Raw genomic sequence first — 12,038 nt, forward strand, 5'->3', positions numbered from 1 at the left:
ACCTCAATTCTGCTATTTGTGATACCCTAAGCCTTGCAGGGCTTTACTGAAGTGGATCCCCAGGCCTTGTTGGCCTTGCGAGGTACAATGTGCCCAAAAGTCCCCCCGTGCAACCTTCAGCTGTCATGTTCAACCCTTGCTTACACATCTTCCCCTTAGCCCCCTGTAAAATCCAGCCATCTCTCCTGGCACTCCCCTTAACTTTTGCCAGTTTCTCCCACTGTCATCTGTCACCTCCAGCAATTTCTCCACGTCCTAGTGAGATAGATAGTGTCAGTGTGGGCCAGGGACCAACTGTCTACCTGCAGCCATGACACATCATCTCATTTCTTCCTTCCAGCTTGCTTCTTCAGTGATTTGCCTCTCCCCCAGCTCCCATCTGTCTCCCCACACATTATAAATCTTATTACTTTATGTGGTTTTATCCACAGAATACTCAGCATGTGCAGAAAGGCAGGGTTAACAAATATTTAAAGATATTACACTGATTTTTTAATGTATTTTGAAAAGCAGTATTTTCTGCAAACCCAGTAGGGGGAGGTGGGAGAAGGAGAGACATTACAGTTGCCAGATACTATGCACATCCTGTGCACTGTGGTCATTGCAATTAGAAAAAAACCCACCACCCTGATAATTTAAAATTTCAGTCCCAGTGGTCATGAGATATTTATGCAAACACATAACACTCACAGCAAAAACATCTCCCAAAGCTGGAAGGGTGCAGAATCTGAAAAATAATCAGCATTACTTTAGCAAGACCTAAAATTCATTAAATATTTAAACTAGTCTCTCCGAGGATTTTAATTATATTTAAAGAGCAATTCTTCTCTTGCACATGACAACAAGAATGGTGTCTTCTGTGTCAGTAAATTTGCATCCAGGCTGTATGTGAAGTCAATTATGCATATTTTAGAAATTAAAATAAATTATTTCTGTCTTTTAGAGTTGTTAGCATCACAATACTGATGTAAAAAGACTCATCTGTAATTGGATCTTTTTCATTCCCTCTGATGAGATCACATCTTGAAATGGTAATTTTGGATTTATTACCATAGAAAGCTTCAGGGCACCTCACATTTTTTTCAGCAGCACATTAAGTGTGTATCTTCTCAGCTTTACTTGCAATAACTGGGGTTTTTTTTGTGTAAAAATCCCTAAGGTAGGCAGGACCCATAAAGTAAAAGCTCAGAACAATTTTTTTTTTCTCCTGCAAGTGCACTTGGGACCAGAATTGATGTTATATTGTTATCAGGAAGTTGGTCAAAAACTCTCAAGCCACTTCACAGTTTTCAGCGTAGTTTAAATAGCTTAATGAGTAGGATACAGTTGGTGCTGCTGGAACATGGAAGCCTTCTCTCCTGCAAGACCTTTGTAATAAAGATGAAAAATAAAAAGAAATAACCCTAATCTGACAGTTCTCTGGCAGGCTTTGCAGGGCTGACTATGTAGAAGTGCTTGACCCTGTAAACTCAGCATTTAAAATGCATTTGAGAGACAGTGTAGGTACCAACCTCATTCCTATACTTGGTTAAAACCTGTCTGTTCAGACAAACTTGCATCTTCAGGTATATATAAACCTTCATTAAAAAACTGTATCAGAGGTTATACTTGAGTAGATTTTGATCAAATTAATTGTTTTGCTGAATTGTATCCAAAAATACCTGTTTTGTGTCTACACCTTTTTTTCAAATCCTTCTACACAATGCTGAATGATTTCAGTTTCTTTACGACAAGAATTCACAGAATTACAGAACTGTCTAGGTTGGAAAAGACCTTGAAGATCATCCAGTCCAACCATTAACCTAACACTGACAGTTCCCAACTACACCATATCCCTCAGTGCTGTGCCGACCCTACTCTTAAACACCTCCAGGGATGGGGACCCCATTCCAACACCTAACAACCCATTCTGTAAAGAAATACTTCCTAATATCTAGTCTAACCTTCCCTGGTGCAATTTGAGGCCATTACCCCTTGTCCTATCGCTTACTACTTGGTTAAAGAATTGTTCTCTTACAACCATTTTGACTTAAGGCACGCAGTAGCATTCTTTAAATCAGGAAACCAAAACTTTTAAGTGCTTTACAGCTTTACATTTTAGTAGCAAGATGCTTTGCTTTGCGTGTTGATCACTCCCATGTTAGGGAATGACAAAAAGAACAGACCACAAAAAGTATAGATAAATACAAAGAAAGGAAAGCTGTTAAATGCATTTCAGTAGATATTCACATGTGTCAGAGTACTATAAAGCAAGGCACACAAAACTGACTATAAAAATAAGCAGCTCCCAGAGATGAGTGGTGTGTCACTGCATATGTTTTGGAGAAGGGTGTAAAACACAACCGGGCTGAAATGTCCCAAAAGAATTAATCATGATTTATTCAATTAAAGAATAGGATACAAAATGCTCCTCATCTGAACTCATTCTTGATAAATAAGCTGAGAAATGGGACAGACTCCACTAGGCAAGCAGCTATGACTGCTGCTCTTGTGGCAAAAGAAAGGGGCTATTAATTTTCTGCTAGTAACATACAAACGAATAATGTTTCTATGCCCCAAACTATCAAATCAATCACATATAAAACCAGGCCAGCAATTCTTTTTTCTTTGGGATTTATTCTCTTCTGTTATTTGCAGGTAGCAGACTGCCATCCCGGGCCTTGGAGGGAGCTAGGAGTGAACCAGGGCAACCCATCACCTCCAAGGAACACGGATGAGAAAAATGCTATCAAACTTTCTTCACAGTATGGCAGTAGATATGGCATCAGTTCAGTCTCACAAGTGGCCCATCTATAAGCTGCTGATCAATATGCGTTAATGGCAATTTTGAGAGAGTGTTTTCTTTCAAACCCAGGGGGAAAAATGTCTGTACCTGCAGCTGAAAAATATTTAAGGTAACAGCAATACAAATACAGGGATTTTGCAGCCAGAATGAGTTACCCTAAATACTGGGACTTAATTTTTGTAAATAAAAAGCATTTTTGTAAACATTTTTACCACATCAGAAGTTTATGTTCTCCATAAAACCAAGGCAAGCAGAGTGAGCTTGCTGAGAAGTCTATTCCACACTGTGTATGTCCTAGAGAAGGTACCAAACAGCACAGTTGTACAGTTCCCTTCAGGTTTCTGGGAGAAATATCTCTTGTGGCCTTAGAAAGTACTTATTTTACAACATTGCTAGGGGCCTTTGCTACAGCAATTGATGATCTACTGATGAATTTTAAATTCATAGCATTTTTAAGCTAGAAGTTCCCCTTTTCCTGTTCAACATGTCAATTAATATTTTTCTGGAGGACCAAATTTACTATAAAATCATGTAAAGTTTCTGTAGTATAAATGTTTATTCATTCCTAGAATTTTATCTTTTGGGAAAGAATATAATTATTTGACATGTTCCTTTCAGGCAAACTTTTCTCCCAGAAGGTCATACAAGAACTTGTATTTTGCTAGACCTGTGTTATTTTCTGTTAGACAATGATTTGGCTGCTTTAATCTGGTCATGTTTGAATATGTCCTTTCTGTCATATTTGAAATCTAAAAGCTCAGACAGTGGGTGTGGTTTGTCTATAGGCTCATTACTGTGTGTTTTTTAATTAAACAAATGAAGGAATGGAGCAATCCTGGAAAGGAAAGGAGGAAATCCTGGTGTTGTAGCTCCTCAGTGGTATAAAATCAGGGTTGCTATGACCAGGTTAGAGAGGGACTGACCACCCTCCCTCCCAGTACAGCACTGGGGCATCAGGTGAAGCTGCCTGGGGCCATGCACGAAGGACATGAATGAAGGTAACTCTTGATGCCCCAGCTGGTGAAGCACCACTGGAGAGGAGATCCTGGCCTAGGTGGTTCCTCAGTTTGAAGCAGTACAGTTTCTTTTCATGTTCTTATCTTTCCTTTGAAGGGGAAAAAAAATCCATTGTGGTATGAAGTGGATGGAGTGGATAAAGCCCTGAGTAACTTGGTCTGAGCTCAGAGCTGGCCTCACTGCAAGCAGGAGTTTCAACCGAGGTGCCCTGAACTCCCATCCAGCTGGAATTATTCTGTGATCTCAAACGGCATTTTTTTTCAAGTGAAAGCAGTGTTCAGCCATTTATTCAAAGTTATGCTATGTGATGCAAAATTTTGTAAGGGTAACTTAGTCACCTGTATTCAGTGGTTATTTAAGAACTTTCCCACTGTTATGAAAATTAATTTTTCTTTATATTTAAATTAAATAACTTCTGGTCACCTTCTGGTGTATCTCGGGTATAGGAATCCCCTAATATTTTTCTGCCCTTGTTTATTATTTTCCTCAGAGAAAAGATGATCCTGTTTTACATTTCTGGAAAGTCCCTAGCTGTTGTTGGTAAACACGCTGCAGATATTTCAGTTACAATATATTTTCAACTTAAGTTTCCCTTTCATTTATTTCCATTTACCATTTGTTTGAATGTTGGTAGTGCTGACTGTGGGATGTGTTATCTTCAGATTACTTTCATAAGAGTAGTCTGTCTCTTCCATGACTTCTCAGGTCTAAAAGCACAGTTTGCAACTTCATGATACAGTTGAAGTTGAAACGGTGTGTGTGTGTACTGGCTTTCTGCAACAAACACTCTGTTGTGCAAGTACAGTGGAAGGTCTTTGGATTTTAAATTCTTGGCGACCTGCAAAGCTGAGAACAGCTGCTCAGAAGAGACTGAGTAATTGCCATGGCTGGTGCCTGCAAAGCAGAGGGGAAGTGCTAGTGAGGGACAGGAGCAAGGGTATCACTGTTACCTTCCAGGGGCACTGAGCAGCGTACGATAACCTAATGTGCCCATGGGTAGGACACGTGCATTTCCAGATTTTGCTGTGGGGCTATGGATCTGGGAGTGTGCAAAGATGTGTTGGGTTGTTTTCCATACGTTGTTCTGAGGCAGTTTGGTTCCACTGACCTTGTGGTGTCCTGTGCGTACTTTGCCTGTAATGACGAGTTTAGCAAAGGAGGATCTGAGCATTAAGGTCAAAGGCAGTGTGAACAGCAGAGTCCAGCAAAAGTCTTCAATGAAACAGAGACAGGTTGTAGCTGTGGGGGATCTGAATCATAGATGTGCAGGTGGTGTGGCCTGTGGATTCATAAAACATTGCTGGGTGTCCTCCCTGCACTGTGCAAAAGTGACAGATCTCACACAGGGTCTGCACAGGCTTTTGGGCAAAGCTGGAGGAAAGCTGTTGAGCACAGTTTCTGTGGGGGCTGATGACATCTTAAACTGAAGTCCACTTTGATTTTATCTGAGCATTTGTCTGTATGGTACAAAGTGTTTGTAGGCTGAGAGAGAATGATATCTGGCCTGAGCCACAGTATGTCTCAACTCTGGCATGACATGATGCTAACATGCTGCTTCATCTGTCTCATCTATTGCAGAGATCTCCTCAGTACTGTGTTGTACAGAGAAGACATATCCTTAGTTCTACATGCTACCACAGTATTCCTGGATATATGTGCCTTGTGTTCTTTTTGACCCTTTTGCATGTACAGAACTGCAGCGGGCTCGTTTCAGTACTTGCTTGTTGCAACTTTCTGCACAAACATGTTTCAGTGAAACACTAATTTAGATTTGCCAAACACTCTGCTCCCACATTCTAGTAGCAAAGCTAAGCAATTCTTGAGAGCATTTAATCATAAAGGGGTAGGGTATTCCCAGCTATTGTTTTGGAAAATACAGCCGCAATTGTAAATAAAACATTGAACCTTATGGTATGAAAGTAATTAGATGCCTGTTCAGTAACTGGTCGTGTAGAGCTTTCATTTATTAGGACTGCTAGGCAGGAGTTGAGGTGAAAATCTCAATCTGAGTGAGCCCCTTAGTAACAAACCCTCATTAAAAAAATCTTTTTTATAAGGCAGCCATCTAATAACCTTCAATCTCTGTGTATTTTTAGCTCATCTAAAGACTCAAAGGACAAGAGGAGTTTGAATTTAATCTTTTCCCTTTGCTCTTCTTTGTGAAAGCATGAAGAGCATGGAGCCATACTCCTGGGTCAGTGGTTCGCAACCGTTCCTGTGCCTGGGGTAGTATGAACCACAGCAGGAGACCAAGAGCTTCACCTGCCTCTTGGCGAACTCCCTCTTCCCACAGCCATGCAGAGATGCACAGCATCACAGATAAGGGAAAGTGACTGCTGCCAGCATGGCTTCATTGTGGGAAACAATAACAGTAAAAAAGTTGTGGGTGAAAAATAGAATTGTGTTGGTGAAAATACTCTAGCTTTAATAAGCTATTTACCAGTTGAAAAAATGGTTGACTGCATTTCAGGAAATTTGCAGAGGACTGTAAAAGTGCAAAAAGCTATTGTGATTTCATTTAGTAGTCAACATTTTCTCCTTGATGACTAAGAAATTGCATTAAGAAATATTGCATAGGTTGTATATTCAGTATACGGTCATGTAAACTAGTGTGCACTTTCTCTTGAATTTTGCCATGATACACTAAAACATTTTGTATCTTCACTAGAAAAAAGGTACATGTTTTGAACTAATAAGCTTTAATGGCGACACAACAGGGAAGGATTAAAAGTTATTATCTCTCAATAGTTATTATGGTTTCATGTGTATGTTCATGACAGTTATTGTGCAATGCAACACATTTTAATTATTATGTTTGCAGTACATAACATGTACTGTATAGCCTATGTAGCTATTTCAAATTCTTTCTTCCTGTGTTATTCGGGATTGGTGCCTGCAGGCTGACCTGCCTGGGTGAATTCGGGCAAGTCTGCAGTTAAATATCTGGGAAGATCCATCCAGTCAGAGGTAGTTCAGCTAAGTCAGTAGGAGTTTTGCCATTGACTTACTGACTCTAGGTACTACCTATGGGCTCTGAAAGTCATTTCTTCAGTTCTCAGAAACTGTTAGGTGTATCCAACTCAACATCTCATTCCTTTGCCTGCTGCGGCCTCTTTGTTGCTGTGTTAATCTCAGTTGTTAGTAACAAGATTTATGCTGAATCTGTTTCCTGTTCACAGACAAAAACTTTAAGGTATTTGGCTTTAGCCAGAGTTAATATTATCCTCTTAGGAGCTATGTGAATTTGGTATGAGTCATAGTTTGTTGACATACAGCATGGAAAAAAATATACTAAAGGTCTAGCTGATTCTGCTGATTATAAGGAAGTTTGTAAGCTTGTTGGCCTTGTTTGGAAGCTGTTTTCCCACTTTATAGTAGGTAACGGTAGCTATGTAAAAAGTGATGCATGATGTAGACAAAAGCACTATGAAGTCCTATACTTGCTTTTTGTAAAGATCAGCTGAACAAATTAGAATATGAATAGAGAAAAAATATTGGTCTTGTTCAGAAAAAAGCAAAGAAAGTGCATTTTCAGCTACCTTTCATCTATTTTTCATTCAGGATAAAAATGCCTGTCATTGCTACACAGCAATGTAGTATGAAGCATTAGACAACCACAAAACAGTTTTGAAGCAAAGGCATAATTCACAGGTCTGATTTTTATGTGGTGATGAATCTGAAAGAAAATGGAGCATCAGCAGATCTGAGGCAGCAGGCATCATTGTGTAGACAATTGATATGAATCCTCCTGCTGTCAATAAACTTCAAGTCACCTTCTGCATATCATAAGTTCTAAAGAAAGCATCGAAGAAAAGAGAATTTTCTATTTCTAGGGAACAAAGGAACTTAGAAATTTTCTGTACTTCTGTAAGAAGGAAGCAGCTTGACTCCACTTTAGGAGTTCTCATATGATTTGAATTGCTCTGTGTAGCCTCAAAGACACCCATTCCATGGCCAACACATGTGATTAAGCAGTCTCAGTGGAACCAAACAATGAAGATTAAACCATTAAATTATACTTTCAGATATAAATAATACTCATCTTTTCTGCAAAATTTCTTATATCAGAAGCAAATACTTAAAGTATCTTATCTACTTTTTCTACTTTATTTTCTTATCTACTCCTTGAATTTGATTAAAGTTGGGTAACAAAAATGAACCTTTATTTCTCTTTTGTTTATAGACTTTTACTTGTGGTGCTACTAGACTTGCAGTGCTATTCTTTTTTTTTAAGAGATGTGCATAAATCTTCTGTTTCTGGAGTCAAGTGATTTATCCAGGATTCTCAGTTTACAGGTTTGTGGGCTCTGTGACTGTGATCAAAACCAGAACATATTAAAATTTAATTCAAAGCCTAAGGAAAATAAGGAAAATAAAAGGACAAGAAATGTTTTTCAAGAGGCTTGATTCATGGTTTGTGAATAGGTGGTGTTAGCATCACAGTTCCATTGTGACAAATCAAAACAATCACTTCATAAAAGCTATGGCTGTTAAAACTCTGTTTTCTTAAAAGGGTAGTATTTTTCAAAATCTTATATTCTGGGCTTGCAAAATCTAGAAATGTCCTTTGAAACATAACATTTATTCATTATGGACAATCTTTTTTGGAGTTTTCAGTGAAAAAAGTGAAAACAAGAAGAGTTCTTATGTGGATCATGACGAACTCAAAGAGACATCAAGGCCCCAAATAAGACAGAAAGACCTACAGAGACACATGGATTTTTAGAATAGAGGATTCTAGACTTAAGAGTTCTACTGATATTTTCAAAGTCTGAGGACAGCAGATGATGAGAGATCCTAAAACCATTTACTTTTTCAAATAGACTACCGAATTACTCTTCCAGAGTAGAGAGATAATCATGGAATCATAGAATGGTTTGGGTTGGAAGGAACCTTGAAGATCATCTAGTTCCAAACCCCCTGCCATGGGCAGGGACACCTTCCGCTAGACCAAGTTGCTCAAAGCTCCATCCAACCTGGCCTTGAACACTTCCAGGGAGGGGGCAGACACAACTTCTCTGGGCAACCTGTTCCAGTGCCTCACCACCCTCACCATGAAGAACTTCTTCCTTATATCTAATCTAAATCTACCCTCTTTCAGTTTAAAGCAGTTACGCTTTGTCCTATCACTACATGCCATTGTAAAAAGTCCCTCTCCAGGTTTCTTGTAGGCCCCCTTTAGGGACCGGAAGGCCGCTATAAGGTCTCCCCAGAGCCTTCTCTTCTCCAGGCTGAACAAACTCAACTCTCTCAGGCTGTCTTCATCCCTCTGATCATCTTTGTGGCCCTCCTCTGGACTCACTCCAACAGGGCTTCTTATGTTTGGGGCCCCGGAACTGAATGCAGTACTCCAGGTAGGGTCTCACAAGAGCAGCATAGATGGGGATAATCACGTCCCTCCACCTGCTGGCCACGCTTCTCTTGATGCAGCCCAGGATACAGTTGGCTTTCTGGACTGTGAGTGCACATTGCTGGCTCATAGTCGGTTTTCCATCCACTAATACCCCCAAGTCCTTCTCTGCAGGGCTGTTCTCAACCCATCCATCCTCCAGCCTGTATTTGTGCATGAGATTGTCCCGTCCCATGTGCAGGATAGAAGTGTTATGTTTCACAGATCTTCACTAAGCTCTGGAGTGCTAGAGATAATATCTGTAAAAAGAATAATGTAATGATTAATCATTTTAATAAGTATTAAGAATAATATTTACAGAAGTCTGAAAATAAGTTGTCATAGAGCACAGAAATTCAGGTAGTAGCAGAGAGACAGACAATTTTATCACTGAAATCATTAATGAACACATATGTGGGTACATCAGGTGCTGAATATTGCCATTGACTACCCAGGCAGGGAAACCTGCTTCCTTTCAGTTCTGCATGGAAGTAATAACAGGGCAAGTTGGAGCAGAAGACAGAGAAGAGCAGGAAAACCAGTTTCTCAGGATGTGTGGTAGGGTATTTTGAAGATACAGTGAAAAATGTTCACTGTTTTCAGCATTGGTGGGTGAAGAAATCAGTAATGCATACAGTATACAACTGTTGCTGCTCATGAGTGATAAATGCCGAATACAGCTGGACCTGTTTTCAGTAAAGCAATTAACTGTATTTTTTGTTCACTGCTCAATTGCAGACTGGCATCAGGAGGACCAAAAAGATGTAGGGCCTGACGTAATATGGCATGTGGGTTAAAAAGTCTCATTCTTTACTCTTAAGTAACTTCTTTCTAGTATCTGTACTTGTGCATCTCACTGCTACTGGTCTTCTCTGATGGATGTAATTTTCTGACACTTGCTTTATAGCTGTTCAGCACTTTCATTGCCCTACCATCTGTTCTGAACAGTTAAAGACACTTTTATTCTCAATTTTTCTTCAGGGATGTAGAAGAGGCATCTGTCTCCAAACATTTCAAATCTCCCAGTATACATTTGAAAATTATTTATGCAAAATAACTCAGATACATTTTCAGTAGATTTACAGATGTCTGACAAAAATGTAATTTGCTTATACCTTTAAATAAAATATTGTTGAAATCTGGCATACAGGCCAACATGGAAAACTGCTCATTTTGTGTAAGAAATTAATAAATATAGGCTTGAAATTAGCGGAGTTGTTAACCCAAATTCTTAGCTTTAAACATGCTCTTAAGTGTTTTGTTGAATGAGAACCCTTAAATAACTTTATATTGCAATTTTTGAATCTGTAGTCCAAACAGTGCTAAACCTACAGAACACATTTTACCAAGACTTTCCATCACGAAGCTCTATGTAAACACCGATTAATCCAGTTACCACATTGGGAACTCTGAAGTGGAAAAAGAAACTCCTTAAAGGCATCAGAGTGAATTTGATGAGTCTGAGCTGGGCTTAAAACTAAGGAGTTTCAGTTGTTAGCCCATGGAAATAAATGCTCCCCTGATCCAAGTGTATCAAGGGAAGAGATGATGGATCCCAGTGAGTCCTCACTGCTGTTTGCTGGCAGCCTCCTCCCCAGTATACCTGCAGAGTGCAATCTGTATGAGTTAAGCTGTTTTTACAGATGACCTAAGACAATTCGGTCATTTTTTTCAAATTTTTCAATTGCTAGCAGTGCATGGGAGTTTGCAAATATTCAATATGAGCAGTTGCTAAACGCCTTTGGAAAAACATCCTCCTCCATTGCTATAGACCTCTCCTCCAGCCTCTGCTTATTACCTTTTCTATTGTGACAAGAAAAACCTAAGGGCTTGTGGACATGTCTGGGTGTAACTGAGACATGGTCCCTGAAGGAGCCACTGGTTCCCAGGGTGAGGTGAGATGTACCAGATCTGCCAGTCCCTGCCCCTGTCAGGGACGTGTGATGGGGCTGCCACAATTACTGAGGATAAAAAGCCAATGCTTACAACATACAGGAGGATAAGAAAGAACAAATCCATGTTGGAATAAATTTCTACATAAGGTTTTTTTTAGTTATTGATATTCTTATCTATAGCAGAATCTCACATCTCTGCTTTAATCAGAAGTCATCTCTTGGGTGCCCAAGCAGAGGTTCCAGGCTCCCCACAGCAGCTGTGTTGGGTCTGCTGAATGGATTTTGCAGCTGCATAATTACGATTCAGCAGTGAGCTGTTCAGCTGGCTTCACCTTTCCGAGCATGGATCTGTCAGCACACAGAAAAGTTTCAGTCAAGAATAAGTAAGATGTTACCTTTTAAAAATATGGTGAAAAAGCTTTCCAAGAAAGCTATTCCCTGTCGCTTGCCATATATCCTGAAGGAAAGGGTGGGATGTCAGGAGAAAGGCTGTTTGCAAGCCTCTGGGGGATTTCCTGCTTCCCAGAGGGATATCCACATGAATATGACACAGCAGCCAGGGCAGAATGGGATATGGTCACCTGGGTGTGCTGAGGCTTGGGCACCCCAAGGCATTTGATGGGGCCATGACCCAGGAAGGGCTGCCCAGTCCTGGTTACTGAGGGTTAACCACAGGCAGAGGGCATTGACATTGGTCTGTGGGAAGCAGGCAAAGGTAATTACCACCTTTTGGTGTGTTGGCAAAGTTTGCCTGGATTTTCATGGGGATAAAAGGCCATGTTTCTGCTGCAGAAGCAGATTCAAAATCTCTGCTTCAAATCAGAGGTTGCTAGAGCTGCCAGAAGAGGATCTTAGTGTCTTAGAGCAGGCAGAGGAGAAATGGAGACACGTTTTTTTGTTCAGCCTTGGCACCAGAAATGGGCAAACTATCTTGGCTGAAGCTTTTGGTGAA

The sequence above is a fragment of the Strix uralensis genome, chromosome 1 (assembly GCF_047716275.1).
Source record: "Strix uralensis isolate ZFMK-TIS-50842 chromosome 1, bStrUra1, whole genome shotgun sequence".
NCBI lineage: Eukaryota > Metazoa > Chordata > Aves > Strigiformes > Strigidae > Strix > Strix uralensis.